Genomic DNA, 21730 nt, shown 5'->3' on the forward strand with positions numbered 1-21730 from the left:
TTGAGTATAAAGAATTTAGTGAGAATTCCCCCAAGTCCCTGTTCAAAGAAATATTTTTATTTATTTTGAGATTAATTTCAATTGATTCTCGAACCACCTGTTTTATTCCCAAATCATTACTAATGAGTGAAGAGTTTTCAAAAAGTATCATGTGGGACGGATTATTAAATATATGCCAACCTAGAGCAGAATCAAAGGAATTGTTGGAACCATTTGAAATTAAGGCCTTGTCTATGTCATTTTTATGCTGTTGTAACCTTTTGTCTAGATTCTGATGGGTCCTGCCGACATAGTATTTTCCGCAATCACAGGGTATTTGATAGACCCCTCTTTGGCGAGTAACTGGGGTCTTATCTTTACCCGAATTTAAGAAATTGATGATTTTAAAATTATTAGTAAAAACTACGTACAGATTATTTTTTGTGCAAATATTTTTTAATTTTGTTGTAATCTTTGGGATATACGGAAGATAGACAATATTTGAGGGCTTATCAATAGCCTCACATTGTGAAGTATCTTCTTCGATTTTACAAGCTTTGGGATATACGGAAGATAGACAATATTTGAGGGCTTATCAATAGCCTCACATTGTGAAGTATCTTCTTCGATTTTACAAGCTTTGGGATATACGGAAGATAGACAATATTTGAGGGCTTATCAATAGCCTCACATTGTGAAGTATCTTCTTTCGATTTTATGGAAAGGCAGTGTGGTCTTCGTCGCTATTTTAACTTAATGAACTTACTTAACTAACTTCCTTTCTGGCCATCAAGTAGATAACGATGGAGAAATTTATTAAAAAATAATGCAGCTAAGAAAAAGCCAACAAGGGAAGTAATTAAGATTACCACTAGTAAAGCATGGTCATGGAAAAAAATAAGTTGTTCTATGAGAGGTGAACTCCCATTTTGTAAACCTAGTTGGAATCATTGAGACACTTTTAAAGGGGGTACCCATCTTTGGAGCTTAAATCCAATGCATACATGTTTCTGCCACTTTAAAATGTAGAGATCATAGTAATTTCTTCATAGGAGTGATCAGCAGGCGGATGGGGATGATTTAATTCCACACTTGATCTTAAATTAAGTGAAATAGTATTAATTCGTTTAGCGATCATGGCTTCTCAAATACAAAAAATAAATATTAGTGTAGCAATTATAGATATAACTCTCCCTAATGAAGAAATTACATTTCATGAAGCATATGTATCTGGATAGTCTGCGTAACGACGTGGTATTCCAGCGAGACCTAAGAAATGTTGAGGGAAAAAAGTTAAGTTTACTCCTAAGAATATAATAAAGAAATGTACCTTAAGAAGAAACTGATTCATTCTTAATCCAGTCATTAGAGGAAATCAATGTACAAATCCTGCTATGATAGCAAAGACAGCACCCATTGATAAAACATAGTGGAAATGGGCAACTACATAATAAGTATCATGGAGAACAATATCAATTCTAGAGTTCGACAGGACAACTCCTGTAAGCCCTCCTACAGTAAACAAACATACAAATCCTAGGGCCCACAGCATAGATGGAGTTATAGTAAGTCGTGTCCCGTGTAAAGTTCCGATTCATCTAAAAATCTTAATTCCCGTAGGAATTGCAATGATCATAGTTGCAGCAGTAAAATAAGCTCGAGTGTCCACGTCCATTCCCACAGTAAATATATGATGAGCCCAGACAACAAAACCAAGAATGCCAATTGCAAGTATAGCATAAATCATACCTAATGTACCAAATGCTTCCTTCTTACCTCTTTCTTGGCTAATAATATGGGACACTATCCCGAATCCAGGTAAAATTAAAATATACACTTCAGGATGCCCAAAAAATCAAAATAAATGTTGATAAAGGATGGGGTCTCCACCACCTGCGGGGTTGAAGAAAGAAGTATTTAAGTTACGATCAGTTAACAGTATGGTAATAGCCCCCGCTAGGACTGGAAGTGATAAAAGGAGAAGAACGGCGGTAATTCCCACTGCTCAAACGAAGAGAGGTATACGGTTAACAGATATTGACTGAGTTCGTATATTAATGATAGTAGTAATAAAATTCACAGCCCCTAAGATAGAGGAAACTCCAGCTAAATGGAGCGAGAAAATAGCTAAATCTACAGAAGGTCCGGCATGGGCAATGGCTGAGGATAAAGGGGGATAAACTGTTCATCCAGTTCCTGCACCTCTCTCAACTATAGATCTGGCCAAGAGAAGAGTCAGGGATGGTGGAAGTATTCAAAATCTTAAATTATTTAACCGGGGAAAGGCTATATCCGGGGCCCCTAATATAATGGGTACTAATCAGTTACCAAATCCCCCAATCAAGATTGGTACAACCATGAAAAAAATTATAATAAATGCATGAGCTGTCACAATAACATTATATACTTGTTCATCGCCAATCAGGGAACCTGGTTGACCCAATTCTGCTCGAATGAGCATTCTTAAAGAAGTCCCAACTATACCTGCTCAAGCCCCAAAAATAAAGTGTAAAGTTCCAATATCCTTGTGATTTGTAGAATAAAATCAACGTTGCATAAGTAAAGTGGCCGATTATAGGTGCTAAATTGTAAATTTAGTTAAGGATTATTCCCTTTACGTTGATTAATTTACGGCTCAGTAGTTTAAAAAAAATACAAGATTGCAAATCTTGAGTTGTTTCTAACCCGGGCCTAATTAATTAAAAATTATTTTATTGTAAGTAAGGTAATGTGTATATAAGTGTTTTGTGCACGTAAGATTTTGATTCTTAAAGAGAAATTTACATTTCATATATAATTAAATAAAAAAAACAAGTTTTTTCAACTGAAAGTAAGGAGCGAGATTAAAACTTAAAACGAACAGAAATTGCTTCGTATATGAAAGGGGCTGCTTCCTCATCAGCGCCCCGCTCTTTACGCTAAAGTTTTTTACTGTTTTAAAAAGCAGAGTTGAAAGAGTCAAACTTTAGCGTAAAGAGCGGGGCGCTGATGAGGAAGCAGCCCCTTTCATATACGAAGCAATTTCTGTTCGTTTTAAGTTTTAATGTCGCTCCTTACTTTCAGTTGAAAAAACTTGTTTTTTTTATTTAATTTCTGAACGTTTTTGAATCAATGCATGTTTTGATTTTGGCTCTCTGCAGAGAAATAATTATAACGAAATTTGCATATTTTTTTTGGGGGGGGGGGGGCTAAATGGCTTTCTCATAATTTTGATCGAATGATTTTGAGAAAAAAGAGCGGGGGAGGAAGCCTAGTTGCCCTCCAATTTTTTGGTTAATAAACTATGCCATTAGATTCAGCACATCACAGAACCCTGTAGTAGAGGCTTCAAGCCCCTATATGCAAGAAATGTTGACTTTTGTAGTTTTTGCCGAAAAGCCAGGGACGCGTTTTAATTAATTTTTTTTCCAGTTGTAATCGTATCGAAACAACTGTCCCCGAACAGCGGAAGAGGGCAAATTTGAACACAAATTGAAATTTTTTTTTGTCTCTTTTAGTCGAACAAAAAGATTGGACGGCTACTAGCCCCCCTCTCACGTCTCTTTCACCCCTTCCCCCAAATTGTTCAATCAAAAGTTTAAGATCCATTTTGTTTAGCATTGTTGAAAGGCTCCAAAACTATATCCTTAGGTTTAAATTACCCCTGTATCCCCTTAGGATAGATCCGGAGATGAAAGTATGCTAAGGATAGTTTGCTATGGATAACAAGGAGAATGTACGATCTATGAAAATCGGTTTCATAGCCACAAAGAAAATAACTGGTGATAAAATGTATTTGACTTGTATAATTTGGACTATATATTTGCACATTACGGGGGTTGGGGTTAGGTTAGGTTAGATTACCTAGAGCTCTAGCAGCTCTGTCTCCAAAATACTGGTTCAATCAAAAAAGGGTTTGGAAGCCTCCAGTGTTTTCTGATAAGCTTTGTTCAAGTCCCTAGGTCAAGAAGATGTTTATTCATAGAAAATAATCGAATTTTTTTCCCCGGACCAGAGTTAACAAAATTTCTGATTGTCCAGCACTTTGAATGTTTTGATCATCTTGTTCGAAAAGATCATCTTGTTCGTTTTTTACTGTTTTAAAAAGTAGAGTTGAGAGAAAGAGTCAAACTTTAGCGTAAATATCGGGGTGTTGATGAGGGAACATCCCCTTTCATATACGAAATAATTTCTGTTCGTTTTAAGCTTTAATGTCGCTCCTTACTTTCAGTTAAAAAAACCTTTTTTTTTTATTTAATCTGTCCTAGTGGGTCGGGAATAAGAAGCTCTTTTAGCCATATCTGCTTTGAAATGGATTTTATCAGATTTTTCAAAAGATGGTAGATTTCTCAAGGAGGAATGGATTTTTAAATGGATTTTCGGACGAAGATTTCTCAAGGAGGAATGGAAGGAGGAAAAAGGAAGGTGCAAGTGGATTTTTCAAGGAGGCAAATAACATACTTCAGATTGCAAACTGACAATTTTTTGCATTCTAGAATGCTCTCTGGAAAGCCCTTATCAAACTTTAGCGTAAAGAATGGGAGAAGGATATCCCTTCTCCCATTCATTGCCTAAATGATTTGCCTCATTTGCCTAAATGAGGCAAATTTTCTCAGGCTCGTAAATTTTGATGGGTAATACTAAACTTGATGAAACTTATATATTTAAAATCAGCATTAAAATGCGATTCTTTTGATGTAGCTATTGAAATCAAAATTCAATTTTTTAGAGTTTTGGTTACTATTGAGCCGGGTCGCTCCTTATTACAGTTCGTTACCACGAACTGTTTGATATATTATAAAAATTATTTGTCCTAACAAAACTTCCGCAAAAAAAAAATTGCTGGTTTAAACTTGGCAAACTTGGTTTAGAAACCTAAAAAATATTTGAAATCCCGCTATTAAAGTCCTTTGTCATCTTATGTTAAGCCCTTCGATAGAAAAAGTTCGATAACCTTTTTAATGTTTGTCTATGGGAACTATTTATTTAACAACTTGAGCAGAACAGAATTTACTTACAATTACTGAATTTACTGAACAGACGAACAGAAATTACTCCGTATATGAAATGAGTTGTCCCCTCCGCAATCCCTCGCTCTTTACGCTAAAGCTTTAAATTATTTTAAAAAGTAGAATTGTGGCAAAGAGTTAAACTTTAGCGTAAAGAGCGAGGGATTGCGGAGGGGACAACTCATTTCATATACGGAGTAATTTCTGTTCGTTTTAAGTTTTAATGTCGCTCCTTACTTTCAGCTAAAAAAATTATTTTTTTTTATTTAAATTACGAACGTTTTTGAATTAATGCATGTTTGGTGTTGGCTCTCCGCACATAAATTATTAAAATGAAATTTGTATATTAATTCTTTTTTTGGCTTTCTCTTAGTTTTGATCAGACGATTTTGAGAAATAAGGGGTGGAGAAGGAGGCCTAGTTGCCCTCCAATTTTTCGGTTACTTAAAAAGGCAACTAGAACTTTTAATTTTTAACGAACGTTTTTATTAGTAAAAAATATACGTAACTTAAGAATTAACTTGCGTAACAAACTTTCATAACCTTATGTTTTTATTATGTATACGAGGGGATTTGTACCCTCGTTAATACCTCGCTCTTTACACTAAATCGTAAGTTTTGTCCCAATTCTTTAAGAATGACCCCTTAAAGAATAAATAGTTGAAATTACTAAAAATACTTTAGCATAAAGAGCAAGGTATTTATCTCCTCTTAAATACCTCGCTCTTTATGCTAAAGTATTTTTAGAACCCCTCATATGCGTAATAATCTCTGTTCGTTTTAAGTTTCAATGCTACTTCTTCCTTTCATTTGAAAAAACGTTTTCATGTTTATTTTTCATTGTTTTCTTATAGTAATACTAGAGAATCCTGCGCCCTTGTCATTGAATTTTTCTTCCCCATGACAGATTCCTCCAAGGAAGGATCCTCCAACATAGCCTCCTCTCTTCCGCCCCACCCCCAAACAAAATAAAATCCCCCTGAAAACGTCTGTACACTTCCCAATAGCCATTACTATATGTAAACACTGGTCAAAGTTTGTAACTTGCAGCCCCTCCCCCAGGGATTGTGGGGGAGTAAGTCATCTCCGAAGACATAGTTATTATGGTTTTCGACTATGTTGAACAAAATGGCTATCTCAAAATTTTGATCCGTTGACTTTGGGAAAAAAATGAGCGTGGGAGGGGGCCTAGATGCCCTCCAATTTTTTTGGTCACTTAAAAAGGGCACTAGAACTTTTCATTTCCGTTAGAATGAGCCCTCTTGCAACATTCTAGGACCACTTGGTCGATACGATGACCCCTGGAAAAAAAAAAAAAAAAAAAAAAAAAAAAAAAAAAAAAAAAAACAAACAAATAAACACGCACCCGTGATTTGTCTTCTGGCAAATAATACAAAATTCCACATTTTTGTAGATAGGAGCTTGAAACTTCTACAGTATGGTTCTCTGATACGCTGAATCTGATGGTGTCATTTTCGTTAAGATCCTACGACTTTTAGGGGGTGTTTCCCCCTATTTTCCTAAATAAGGCAAATTTTCTCAGGCTCGTAACTTTTGATGGGTAAGACTAAACTTGATGAAACTTATATATTCAAAATCAGCATTAAAATGCGATTCTATTGATGTAGCTATTGATATCAAAATTCAATTTTTTAGAGTTTTGGTTACTATTGAGCCGGGTCGCTCCTTACTACAGTTCGTTACCACGAACTGTTTGATAAGAAGAGGTGAGATGCCTGATAAAAAGGATTAGGTTGATACTGTAATTATGTAGATAATACCCTCATCTATATTAAGAGTAAATTATTAAAGCTTAAGAACTTCTTATTTCCAGCTTTGAAGGCTGGTAGTTTAATTAACTTAAAGCTTTATAAAAGGAATAGAGGAAGAAAAATATTGAACCCTATTGATAGAATACCCGGAATCTCTATTTTCTTAGACTTTACCTCTGAGGGGAATAAAAGAGATCTTATAGCAATCTTAAAATAAAAATAGACTGAGAAACATGAAGACACAACAAGGGCTAACACAAGAAGAGGGGATAAAATATTTATTTCCAGAGATATCCATTTAATAAAAAATCCCAAGAATGGGGATAACCCGGCTAAAGAGAGAAGATTAAATGAAATCGAAGCTTTATAAATTAATCTAGTATTACTATTCATTTGGGCGAGGGAGTACGTGCCCTTTTGCTGTAATAAAATTACCACAAAATATAGAATAGCCAAACAAGTCATATAATAAACTAATATCAAGAAAAATATACTTATATTAACTATTAGTCAAGATAAATGTCTAATGGAAGAAAACGCTATAATCAGCCGAAGGTTGGATTGGTTAATCCCCCCTAATCCACCAATAAATGCTCTAATAAAAATAAAAAAAGAATTTGTGAATTGCAGTATAGCCAGTCCAAGAAGAGGCCCAATTTTCTGAAAAGTTATTAAAAGGGATAAAACCTTTCATGATATAGATTTAGAAATACTTACTAGTCATATATGAAACGGGGCCGCACCAATCTTAATTAATAGGGCAATAGGAATTAAGAATGAAAAGGATTGATTTAGAATACTCGCTAAAAAGATGACTGAGGCTACTGACTGAATTAAAAAATATTTTAATCTATTTTCTTTTCTTTCTTCAATTATGATAGGGATAAAGCTTAAAGAATTTATTTCTATTCTAAGCCACAAACCTAACCAAGAGTGGGAGGACACTATAAGAATATAGGAAAAAAAATAGGCATAATCACTTAATCATTTAAAGAGAGATTACTCCATCATTGGGGTATGAGCCCAGTAGCTTAATTTAGCTTACTCTTTAACACCTGCGAGAGAGAAGACCCCCCCCCCCCGAGGTTACGCTTCAGACTGAAGCGTAACGAGGGAGGGAGTTCTTCTCCCAGGTTAATCTAAATAAAATAACTCCATACTTTTCTAACAGTAGATAATATCAGACTTACATTGAACACTTAATTCTCCCTTTAATTAACGATTATGTTTATACCTACACACTAGCAGTACGGTCAGATTCTTGATGTTCCCTCAAAAAAAAAATAAGATAAAATTATCAGTCCCGTAATTTATCGGGGAGAGATTAAATTTGGGGCAGGCCAATTTACTTTTTTACAGGATTAAAGGTAAGATCTCGAAAAAGGCTATTTTGAGGCCAATATCGAGAATTTTGGCATCAAACGTGTAAACCAGGGTGAAAAAATTCCCTAAACGTAAACTTTAAGCTGATTTTTAGCGATTTTACGGGTTTTTTAATTTGTAATTTGAAACAATTTTACCCATATAGAACGTCATTGTAATTATATGAAATAAAAAAAATTATATTTTATTATAGCTACATCTAATAAAATATAAACTTATCCGTAGTATTTTTTCTCTGTCCTAACACTTAGTGTTAGGACAAAAAATACTACAAATAAGTTTATAACTTTATTAAATTTTTAGACCCTCTTAGGAGGGTTGTATTAGATGAGATAATGATTTTATTTATCCTGGAACACCAAATTTTCCAGGATAAATATAAATCAATATCTCTAGGTTATTTCAGAAGCCCTTTTAAGAGGGTTTAAACAAAATTTAATATTACATAAATGATATAAATAACGTACATTCACCGCTCTTTTATTATCCTAATAAAAGAGCGGTGAATGTACTATACAGGACGTCATATGAACTAACATCAAATATATATGTATGTACGTAGGCTTGACTCTTTAACAAGACCCCTCCTCAGACATGTAGGTCCATGCCTACATGTCTGATGGGGGGGGGTCTTGTCTTAGAGGCAGCCTACGTATTTAAACATATCACTTCGTTCATCTACATTTCATAAAATACGTCATTATGTACTATATTTCACCATCCGCTCTCTTTTTAAATGGCCGTCAAGTCTAGTTGTTCGTTGCGTGAGGTTATATAATTAAGTATCATTTATATGGCAATTTCAGGTATTTAGGGGTGGGTTAATTCCCTATTTAACCTTTTTATTTTTGTTTATCATTGTTACAATCGTAAATGTGTAAACGCAAGTACTCAAATAAATTTTAATTTTCACACATCTATATCTATTCAACAAAAATTTAATCCTGTCAACCTCATCACTCATAGTCATTTTCATTTATTGCATCGTAACGGGGTAATTACCTAGTCAGACAAGATTTAATAACCAAATAAGTAGTCACGTTAAATTATATAACATCTTCTAGCTACTAGCTATTTATACTATTGATTTTTTATTCCAGACATCTGCAGCAATGTCCAGAGTATTTTCTACATTTAAATAAGGTTATCGAGGAGATATTTCACTCTTTACGGCGGCTAGATAATGGGTTTCGGTCGCTTGCCGGGGGTACTGCTTTCAATGACCTTATACATTTGATCTCCTATTATTTGTACTCACAAACTGCATTCTCATATACACTCAAATTAGTAAATAACTCTCATCTTACTTCTTTGCCCGTTATTATTATTTTTCTTTACAATATCACTTTTACACTCTATTCAGTCCTTCTCATCTTAGCATCTAGTAGTAAAAGTTTGATTCTAGCTAGTTTATTTACTCTTTCTACGAGTCATATGCAAGACACCATTATAGGTTAGAAGTGCAGTGATTTACATTATTGCCTACTTCTTAGGTATAGCGAACGAAAAGATAGGGGGATCACTTTGTGCCAGCATCCGCGGTCATACAAGGCCCTAGAGCAAATATTTTAGGTGAACAGAGGAGCTTTGGGACAAATATATTTTAGATCAATAAGGGTGAAATCTGTATTTATCCTCTATTTGTTTGAATAAAGCACTCTTTAGATGGTCAAACAACTAGGATTAGATACCATATTAGTGCATCTTTAATTAACCTGGGTAGTATTATTTAAACCTAAAGAATTTGGCGGTTTCTAAACTTACTAGAGGAACCTGCCCCGTAAACGACAATCCACGAGACAACCAACCCGTTCTCGTCAAACAGCTTATATACCGTCGTTTAGGGGATTAAATAAATAACTGCTCTTAATTGCTTAGGCTAATAAATCAGATCAAGGTGTAGCTTATGTCCGGGAGAGGGTGGGTTACAATAAGAACGTTATACGGAATTTTCATTTTATCATGGAGAAGAAGGTGGATTTAGAAGTAAGGCCTATCAACCTGAAGGAGGCTCTGAGAAATGTACACATCGCCCGTCAATCTTGTCCGAAGAGATAAGTCGTAACAAAGTAGGTATACCGGAAGGTGTGTCTTGAAAGAGGGAGGGCCAAGAAATATATATATATATATATATATATATATATATATATATATATATATATATATATATATATATATATATATATATATATATATATATTTCGCTGTCCCATTGTCTGTGCATATAAATATATTGTCAAGTTTACCGACTCTTGAACATGCAACATATAATTGTCCATGGGAAAAACAATCCGTATTCAGATCTATACCTCATGATTCTAATGATTGCCCTTGAGCTTTGTTGATGGTGATTGCTAATCGAATATTCCCTGTGTCGCCGTCGTCATTTATATATCCCCCTATAACCCCCGGCGTCCCCGTTGTAGTTTTGTCCCTGTGTCCTGGCTGTCATTTTTGTCCCCGTGTCCCAGTCTTTAATTTCTCTTTGAGTGTCCCGGTCGTCATTTATATTCCCTGTGTCCCTGTGTCCCGGTCGTCATTTGTGTCCCGGTCTGTATATACATTCGTTTTTAAATTGGTCTTTTTTTTAGTTGTTAGTTTTTTACCTTTTTTTTAGTTTTTTTTTAGTTATACTTCATGATTCTAATGATTGCCCTTAAGCTTTGTTGATGGCGATCGCTAATCGAACATTCCCTGTGTCCCGGTCGTCAATTGTGTCCCGGTGTCCCGGTCTGTATATACATTCGTTTTTGAATTGGTATATGATGAAATAAATTTTTGTGTTTTTCCCCTTTTTTCTTTATTTTTTTTTTGTTTTTACCTTTTTTTTTAGTTTTTTAGTTTTTTTCTTTTTAGTTTTTTTTGTAGTTTTTACCTTTTTAGTTTTTTTATTTTTATTTTTTTTTAGTTTTGTTTTTCTCCTTTATTTCTCAGTTTTTTTCCTTTTTTTATTTTTTCCTCGGCACGCTTTCTTTTCTTACTTTCTCTATCAGCCGCAAGTTTTTTGGCATTGATTCTTTGAGCAGCTTCCTCGGCTGTTGCCATTGTAGGTTCTTCAGTAATTTTACAATTAAACATTTTTCCGTCCACGATCTTCTTACAATTAAAAATTTGTCTTTTGAGCAGCTTCCTCGGCTGTTACCATTGCAGGTTCTTCAGTCATTTTACATTTAAACGTTTTTCCGTCCACGATCTTCTTAAAATTAAAAATTTGTCTTTGAACGATTTTCTTAGACATGACGTCACTCGACACACAGACAACTTATATATATCTATCTATATATATAAAAATAAGTTGTCTGTCTGTCTGTGGATGGATCAGGTGACGTCACCTGAAAAAACTGGATCAGGTGACGTCAAAACTGAAAAAACTAAAAAAAGGCAAAAACTACAAAAAAAACTAAAAACTAATAAAAAAAATAAAAAAGCTAAAAAACTAAAAAAACTAAAAAAAGGCAAAAACTACAAAAAAAACTAAAAACTAATAAAAAAATAAAAAAGGTAAAAAAGTAAAAAAACTAAAAACTAAAAAAAACAAAAAAAAAGGAAAAAACTGAAAAATAAGCTAAAATAAAGGTAAAAACCAATAAAAAACTAAAAAAAAACTGAAAAAACTAAAAAAAGGCAAAAACTACAAAAAAAAACTAAAAACTAATAAAAAAAGTAAAAAAACTAAAAAACTAAAAAAACTAAAAAAACTAAAAAAAAGGTAAAAAACTAAAAAAAATAAAAAATAAAAAAAAATAAAAAAAAGGAAAAAACTGAAAAATAAGCTAAAATAAAGGTAAAAACCAATAAAAAACTAAAAAGAAAAAAAGGAAAAAACTAAAAAAAATTTTCATCTAAAAAACTAAAAAAACTAAAAAAGGTAAAAACTAAAAGAACTAAAAAAGAAAAAAATAAATGACGACACTCAAAGAGAAAGCGACCAGGACAAAAGGAATGTTCGATTAGCAATCAACAAAGCACCGGGACACAGGGAGTATAAATGACGACCAGGACATAAGTAAAAAAAAAAACTATCTATATATATAAAAATAAGTTGTCTGTGGATCTGTGGATCGTGGATCAGGTGACGTCACCTGAAAAAACTGGATCAGGTGACGTCAAAACTGAAAAAACTAAAAAAAGGCAAAAACTACAAAAAAACTAAAAACTAATAAAAAAAATAAAAAAGCTAAAAAACTAAAAAAAACTAAAAAAAGGCAAAAACTACAAAAAAAACTAAAAACTAATAAAAAAGCTAAAAAACTAAAAAAACTAAAAAAAAGGCAAAAACTACAAAAAAAACTAAAAACTAATAAAAAAAATAAAAAAGCTAAAAAACTAAAAAAACTAAAAAAACTAAAAAAAGGTAAAAAACTAAAAAAACTAAAAACTAAAAAAAAAATAAAAAAAAGGAAAAAACTGAAAAATAAGCTAAAATAAAGGTAAAAACCAATAAAAAACTAAAAAAAAAAACTGAAAAAACTAAAAAAAGGCAAAAACTACAAAAAAACTAAAAACTAATAAAAAAAGTAAAAAAGCTAAAAAACTAAAAAAACTAAAAAAACTAAAAAAACTAAAAACAGGTAAAAAACTAAAAAAAATAAAAAATTAAAAAAAAATAAAAAAAAGGGAAAAAACTGAAAAATAAGCTAACATAAAGGTAAAAACCAATAAAAAACTAAAAAGAAAAAAAGGAAAAAACTAAAAAAAATTTTCATCTAAAAAACTAAAAAAAACTAAAAAAGGTAAAAACTAAAAGAACTAAAAAAGAAAAAAATAAATGACGACACTCAAAGAGAAAGCGACCAGGACAAAAGGAATGTTCGATTAGCAATCAACAAAGCACCAGGACACAGGGAGTATAAATGACGACCAGGACATAAGTAAAAAAATAAATTAACAAAACTAAAAAGAAGGTAAAAACTACAAAAAAACTAAAAAGAAAAAAAAACTAAAAACTAATAAAAAAACTAAAAAATCTAAAAATCTAAATAAACTAAAAAAGAAAAAAAAAGGAAAAAAATAAAGGAGAAAAACAAAACTAAAAAACGAATGTATATACAGACCGGTACACCGGGATACAAATGACGACCGGGACACAGGGAATATAAATGACGACCGGGACACAGGGACACAACTACAACGGGGACACCGGGGGAAACAGGAGGATATAAATGACGACCTTGCATGTTCAAGAGTCGGTAAACCTGACAATCTATTGATATGCAAAGACAATGGGACAGCAAAGAATGTTGTATATTCGGAAGTTTTACGTAGTTAAAACCATATATATATATATATATATATATATATATATATATATATATATATATATATATATATATATATATATATATATATATATATATATATATATATATATATATATATATATATATATATATATATATATATATATATATATATATATATATATATATATATATATATATATATATATATATATATATATATATATATATATATCTATATTCACAGGTGGGACATAGGGACACAACTACAATGGCGCGTAACTATTATGGCGCGTAACGACTTACGCGCGCGGGGGGGCTTGGGGGGGCGCGAAGCGCCCCCACCAACTAGGTGTTGGGGTGGCGCGAAGCGCCACCCCAACAGCTAGTATATATATATATATATATATATATATATATATATATATATACTAGCTGTTGGGGTGGCGCTTCGCGCCACCCCAACACCTAGTTGGAGGGGCGCTTCGCGCCCCCCCAAGCCCCCCCGCGCGCGTAAGTCGTTACGCGCCATATTAGTTACGCGCCATTGTAGCTGTGTCCCTGTGTCCCACCTGTGAATAGAGATAGATATAAATATATATTTTTAACTACGTAAAACATGCGAATATACAACATTCTTCGCTGTCCCATTGTCTGTGCATATAAATAGCATTTATATTCCCTGTGTCCCGGTCGTCATTTGTGTCCTGGTGTCCCAGTTTGTAATTTCTCTTTGAGTGTCCCGGTCGTCATTTATATTCCCTGTGTCCCAGTGTCCCGGTCGTCATTTGTGTCCCGGTGTCCCGGTCTGTAATTTCTATTCAAACAATCCCTGTGTCTCAGTCGTCAATTATATATCCCGCCTGTGCCCCCGGCGTCCCCGTTGTAGTTGTGTCCCTGTGTCTCGGTCGTCATTTATATTCCCGGTCGTGATTTGTGTCCGGGTGTCCCAGTCTGTAATTTTTCTTTGAGGTTCCCGGTCGTCATTTATATTCCCTCTGTGTCGGTCGTCATTTGTGTCCCGGTCTGTAATTTATCTTTGAGTGTTTTTTCTTTTTAGTTTTTTTTAGTTTTTTACATTTTTTCAGTTTTTTTTCTTCTTTATTTTTCAGCGTCACTATGAAGTACATATCGCCGAACCTTTGTTTTTTAACTTAAATCTGGTAGGCATTGATGACCTTATCCAAGTCAAAATCCCAAACCCAATCATCATCGCTATCATTTTCAGTTTGATATGTTTTGACTCTCGCTTTCCAGGTAGATTTTCATCTAACTGCGCTGTTTTGCGTTCTTTAGCCGCAAGCCTGTTTTCTTGCTGTTCTTGTGATTACTCGGCACGCTTTCTTTTCTTACTTTCTCTATCAGCTGCAAGCCTGTTTTCTTGCTGTTCTTGTGATTCCTCGGCACGCTTTCTTTTCTTACTTTCTCTATCAGCAGCAAGTTTTTTGGCATAGACTCTTTGAGCAGCTTCCTCGGCTGTTGCCATTGTAGGTTCTTCAGTCATTTTACAATTTGACATTTTTCCGTGAACATATGTCTTAAATATCTTGAATGACGTCACCGTCAAAGCAAAAATGACGACAACTAATTTCATGACGTCAGCCGACACAGAAACATGACGTCACCTGATCCACAGACAGACAACTTATTTATATATATATATATATATATATATACTAGCTGTTGGGGTGGCGCTTCGCGCCACCCCAACACCTAGTTGGTGGGGGCGCTTCGCGCCCCCCCCCCCAAGCCCCCCCGCGCGCGTAAGTCGTTACGCGCCATAATAGTTACGCGCCATTGTAGTTGTGTCCCTATGTCCCACCTGTGAATATAGATAGATATATATATATATGGTTTTAACTACGTAAAACTTGCGAATATACAACATTCTTTGCTGTCCCATTGTCTTTGCATATAAATAGATTGTCAGGTTTACCGACTCTTGAACATGCAACATATAATGGTCCATGGGAAAACAATCTGTATTCAGATCTATACCTCATGATTCTAATGATTGCCCTTGAGCTTTGTTGATGGTGATTGCTAATCGACCATTCCCTGTCCCGGTGTCCCGGTCGTCATTTACATCCCCCTGTTTCCTCCGGTGTCCCCGTTGTAGTTGTGTCCCTGTGTCCCGGTCGTCATTTATATTCCCTGTGTCCCGGTCGTCATTTGTATCCCGGTGTACCGGTCTGTATATACATTCGTTTTTTAGTTTTGTTTTTCTCCTTTATTTTTTTCCTTTTTTTTTCTTTTTTAGTTTATTTAGATTTTTAGATTTTTTAGTTTTTTTATTAGTTTTTAGTTTTTTTTTCTTTTTAGTTTTTTTGTCCCGGTCGTCATTTATATCCCCCTGTTTCCCCCGGTGTCCCCGTTGTAGTTGTGTCCCTGTGTCCCGGTCGTCATTTATATTCCCTGTGTCCCGGTCGTCATTTGTATCCCGGTGTACCGGTCTGTATATACATTCGTTTTTTAGTTTTGTTTTTCTCCTTTATTTTTTTCCTTTTTTTTTCTTTTTTAGTTTATTTAGATTTTTAGATTTTTTAGTTTTTTTATTAGTTTTTAGTTTTTTCTTCTTTTTAGTTTTTTTGTAGTTTTTACCTTCTTTTTAGTTTTGTTAATTTTTTTTTTTACTTATGTCCTGGTCGTCATTTATACTCCCTGTGTCCCGGTGCTTTGTTGATTGCTAATCGAACATTCCTTTTGTCCTGGTCGCTTTCTCTTTGAGTGTCGTCATTTATTTTTTTATTTTTTAGTTCTTTTAGTTTTTACCTTTTTTAGTTTTTTTTTAGTTTTTTAGATGAAAATTTTTTTTAGTTTTTTCCTTTTTTTCTTTTTAGTTTTTTATTGGTTTTTACCTTTATGTTAGCTTATTTTTCAGTTTTTTCCTTTTTTTTTAGTTTTTTTTTATTTTTTATTTTTTTTAGTTTTTTACCTTTTTTTAGTTTTTTTAGTTTTTTTAGTTTTTTTAGTTTTTTAGCTTTTTTACTTTTTTTTATTAGTTTTTAGTTTTTTTGTAGTTTTTGCCTTTTTTTAGTTTTTTCAGTTTTTTTTTTAGTTTTTTATTGGTTTTTACCTTTATTTTAGCTTATTTTTCAGTTTTTTCCTTTTTTTTAGTTTTTTTTAGTTTTTAGTTTTTTTAGTTTTTTACCTTTTTTTAGTTTTTTTAGTTTTTTTAGTTTTTTAGCTTTTTTATTTTTTTTATTAGTTTTTAGTTTTTTTGTAGTTTTTGCCTTTTTTTTAGTTTTTTTAGTTTTTTAGCTTTTTTATTAGTTTTTAGTTTTTTTTTGTAGTTTTTGCTTTTTTTTAGTTTGACAACTTATTTTTATATATATAGATAGTTTTTTTTTTTTACTTATGTCCTGGTCGTCATTTATACTCCCTGTGTCCCGGTGCTTTGTTGATTGCTAATCGAACATTCCTTTTGTCCTGGTCGCTTTCTCTTTGAGTGTCGTCATTTATTAGTTTTTTCCTTTTTTTCTTTTTAGTTTTTTATTGGTTTTTACCTTTATTTTAGCTTATTTTTCAGTTTTTTCCTTTTTTTAGTTTTTTTTTATTTTTATTTTTTTTAGTTTTTTACCTTTTTTTAGTTTTTTTAGTTTTTTTTAGTTTTTTAGCTTTTTTACTTTTTTTATTAGTTTTTAGTTTTTTTTTGTAGTTTTTGCCTTTTTTTAGTTTTTTCAGTTTTTTTTTTAGTTTTTTATTGGTTTTTACCTTTATAGTTTTTTTAGTTTTTTAGCTTTTTTATTTTTTTTATTAGTTTTTAGTTTTTTTTGTAGTTTTTGCCTTTTTTTAGTTTTTTCAGTTTTGACGTCACCAGATCCAGTTTTTCAGGTGACGTCACCTGACACATCCATCCATCCATCCACAGACAACTTATTTTTATATATAGATATATATATATATATATATATATATATATATATATATATATATATATATATATATATATATATATATATATATTAAGTATGTCCCATGTTTTGTTTGATTTGTTCATTTTGAATATGTCATTGTCAAAGTTAGTCCGAGAAAGAATAATTGTTTCACCATAAGTGAAAATGAAAACTAGGGTGCGAGTTAACAATTTGAAAAAAAAACTGCACTACCGTTTGGCATTTTACCATCCACATGGATGATAATTTGGAAAACTTTAAGGACGGATTTGCGAATTTAAAGTAGATTTTGTCAGTTTAAAGGAAAAAAAAAACTTCATATGGGCAGTATAATGTTGAAGGCAAAACCCAAGTCACACATTTTTTACAATTTAAAGACTTAGCAAGTGAGAAGTGGCTTTCAATTTTCCAAAACGACCAGTCAAATCACAATTAGAAAGATATGCAGTGGATAAAACCACTTGGTTTTGGAAAATCAGAAAAATTGTGTTGTTTCAACAAAAGAAAATCCTTACCCACAACTTGTCATCAAATGAAAAACCATGGATTCCAAAAGAGTTGTTTAAGGAACAGCAGATTTCATCAAACGCTTAAGGCAAGTATATTTCTAATTACCCTCAGTGGCCTTAATAAGGAAAGGGGGTCTGTTCTTCCTTTAGATTCTGATAATTACCTTTGTTAGGAGCATATTCATTGAAAATGCTTTTTCTTGGTATTTTCATGAAAAAAAGTTGAAAAAACCCCAAATTTGCCTCCTTAGTTATTGAAAAATACATTTTGCTCCCCCTTAAATTTTCATGAATTGACGACCACTGATTCGGGTATGTTCTAAAGCTTTCAGATGAGAGACAAGTGATGTTTTTTTTTTAGCTGTAACTGCTATCAAAAACTGTCTAGACAGCAGGAAATTGGAGTTTTGACTGAAAATCAGAATATGCGCTTAAAAAAAATTAAAGTTTGTATATGTATTGTAAATGTATTGTATGTAAATTGAATATCTTAATAATTTTACTAATATTGTAGAGTAAAAATAACGAATTTTAACAAGTCGCTTGTTAATTTGAATTCTGACCTTCCTTTATCTTGGTTATTTGGACTTTTGGTAATTGAAAGCTTGTTCACGATCAGAGACAAGCAAGTGACCAATCCAGGGGGGGGGGTCCCCATGCGTGAAAATCTTCATTTTGTAATAACAAGAAGGGGAAACTTAAAATCCTAACTTCTTTAGGCTATTGAAATCATATTTCAGGATTGTGCTGTCACAACAGGGCTTAAATACAAAATTTTTGCGTCTTTTTACTTTAAAAATTTGTTTTCGAGTCTTGCTATGGCACTGAGGCGAAGAAATGGATATCATTACTTTTTTTGGCTGTCTGTTTTGGTTTTTGGGTTTGCTTTTTTTGCAAAGCGAGGGTGATTTTTACAACATTGTTGTTTTTTGTGGATCTGTAAAATAGAAAATAAATGCATGAGAAGTGCAAAAATTATTAATTTAAGTTATGGATTTTGGTGAATAAATGATGGCCTCTTTACTGCCTATTTTCACCTAATTAAAGCTCTGCATTATATGACATATCACCTCCTCTGTTCATCCCAAAACACTAAATAAAGGCCAATAGAACTTTAATAAAGGTTCATATAAGTATATAATTAAAACTAAGTATACTAAATAAAACTAAGTATACTAAGTAATAATACTCCTTCAAAGGTCGGAGTAATCATTTAAGAAGAATAGATTTTCGGAAAACTGTTTATAAAAGGAGGCAAATAGTTATGTGTTATTTTTTTTTATCTAGCTGGTATAGATGGGTCTCTGAATTTTCAGTTTGAATCAGTGAAATGGCATCGATTTTTTTTTTTGACAATTACTAATAAAATGTTGATTAAAAATGGAAATTCACACAATGTTACACAAACGGAAACAATGTTACTTCAGAATTTCTCGCCTTCTCAATACCAACCAGTCACAAGATATAGGTATTTTATATATAGGGATGCATATATTTGTCTATAAAATTGTCTTAACTGCAATATATACCACTGAGGATCTTTCTACTTATTTTGATACATGCCATCCAATCATATTTCTATGATTAGTTGCTTGTAAATCAAAATTGTTACTGGATGATTCTCTTACTAAATGCTAAATCTGAATCAAATTTCAAATTTTTATTTTTGTGCTCTGCAGACATATCAAGATTTAAACGTTTGAATTGAATATCTGAAAATCTCAAGACTAAAAAAAAAGATTAATTATAAATTTTCACAGCTTGAACCCCAGAATTTTAATAGTCAATCTATACCTATTATAATACAAAGATAAAAAAGACGTAATTATTTTTTTTAAGGAGTATTTCGATTCATAAACTAAGTTTCAAGCACATACCTACATGCATCTTTATTAGAGTTCATATTTTTCTGACGATTTTGGTCTTTATTCGAATATTTTAGGATGAATAGATGAGGAAATACTAACGAAGAGCTCTAGCCATTATAATCGTTCACCAAAATATTAAGGTAGACATCAACCGTGTAATAAATAGATATGGCGGTAGTCGAAGTAGAGAAATAGACATTTTCTTACAAAAATGTGAATTACGAAATTTAGGCGAAATACAGAGAACTTTAAAAATAACGCTACGTAGTTATAAAAAGTAAAATTTTGATTTGTAAATTTTTGAGATTTTGTCAAAGTTGACGCTGTTTATTAAACATTTTTTTTTAAAGTAACAGTGATTAGTTAATGCTTTACTACCTATACTTAGAACCCTCATTTAAATGTCTTCTATGCAATATATCTTTTATGAATATACAAATTGTATCTTTATCCCCATATCCTACTCTTCATTTCAATCATAGTTACTAAGCGATGCCAAAAAGTTAGGCGACATGCTAAGTGGTTTGATCCATACAATTTGTCACAAACAGTATACTACTCCAAAAGCTGGTTCAACACCAATTATCATTTTTTTTTTAGACAATACGAAGCTCAACTCACTGGCTATAGTGGTCAGAAGTGCTAAGGCAAAAAGTTATGCAGAAAACATTAAATATCATGTTTTTTTTATAGATGGTGAACAGCTTTTTATTTTATTTTTTTTATAGCGGGATGGTTTTTACAACTTACTATTTTTTGTATCAGTTCTTTTAATACCATTTTAATTTAAACAGATTTGTTAGAACTTTAACTCTCACCAGATTTTAGATTAAATTTACGACCATTTCGTAGGTATGTAGCTACCTCCTACGACACATAATTGTCAAGGTTCCCTTTAAATTGCGGGTCTTTCTTTGTTCGTAAGTTTATCGAAGCAATTATTATGCGCCCTCCCCTGAAGAAATCCTGGATCCACCCTGAGACAAGCTCTAACTACAAATGAAATTGACTGGACCACAGAAAACAGAAGTTTTTAAATGAAAATCAAAATATGCACTTAAAAAGAAATTACTATATGTACCGTAGACATATCATATGTAAATGTAATACCCACCAATAAATTTACTAATATCTTAAAGTAAAACTCATGAGTTTTAATGAATCTCTTGTTCGTTTGAATTCTCACCTCCCTCCATTTTTGTTATAAACTCTTGGTAATTGAAACTTTGTTTCTGGTCAATTGAGTTTTGAGATTATCATAATTTCACTAATCTAGCTTGGGAAATCTGCTAGAGAAGCTACTGCAAAACCTCAAAAATATCCGGCAAAATCCCGGAAAGATTCTGATAAAATTACCTATGGTCGCCTCAGCATTCTAAAGTTTATGGAAAAAAATTCTGAAGAATTTTGATGGCTATATAAAACTCGTTTTCTACTTTGTTGTGTTTTATAAGTTGTTAAAACTCTGTTTAAAAGCTTATTTCTCTGACTTCCAATTATTAGTCTACTTGTTTGCACAATTTTAGTTCTTCTATATTTTAGGAAATACAAATATTAAATAAATTTACTTTTAATATTTTCACTGTATTTTATTAGATTTTGTGGCTTCCAGTTTTCCCCATTATTCTTTATTCTTTAAAATTCCTCTTTTTTTTCTAGCCCATATTGGCTGGTGTCATGGCATAGTACCTATAGTCCTTTTACGAAAATGGGCCTATGGGAATTTTGTTTTCGACATTTCCGCTTTCCAAGCTTTCAGTTTGACGAAGTCTTTGATGGGTGCAACTACATATTTAGTTTCGAGTATAAGCGCATATGGGAATGGCTACTTCCAGGTATGATACATTTTATTTTAAAAAGCTTGTCCCTTTTCACCGGATTTTTCTACCTTTTGAATCTTTAAGTAAATTATGCATTTCAGGGAACCTCTGATCATATTATACCATATGCTTTCTTCTTTTCTCAGATGGTTTTGGCGTAACTCATTGCAGCCTCTCTAGGGACTGCTGAAACTTAGACCTCCAAAGGATCCCCCCTCCCATTGTTAAACCCTGCTTTAGACTAAAGATATACCTATCAAAAAGTTTTTTATGAA

General features: G+C 32.4%; 2 pseudogenes; both read right to left on the reverse strand.

The window, feature by feature from the left end:
• Positions 1 to 982: 982 nt before the first annotated feature.
• LOC136032225 (cytochrome c oxidase subunit 1-like) lies at positions 983 to 1726 on the reverse strand (annotated as a pseudogene).
• LOC136032226 (cytochrome c oxidase subunit 1-like) lies at positions 1350 to 2771 on the reverse strand (annotated as a pseudogene).
• Between the last annotated feature and the right edge of the window lie 18959 nt (positions 2772 to 21730).

This window comes from Artemia franciscana, chromosome 10 (genome assembly GCF_032884065.1).
Source record: "Artemia franciscana chromosome 10, ASM3288406v1, whole genome shotgun sequence".
NCBI classification, from domain to species: domain Eukaryota; kingdom Metazoa; phylum Arthropoda; class Branchiopoda; order Anostraca; family Artemiidae; genus Artemia; species Artemia franciscana.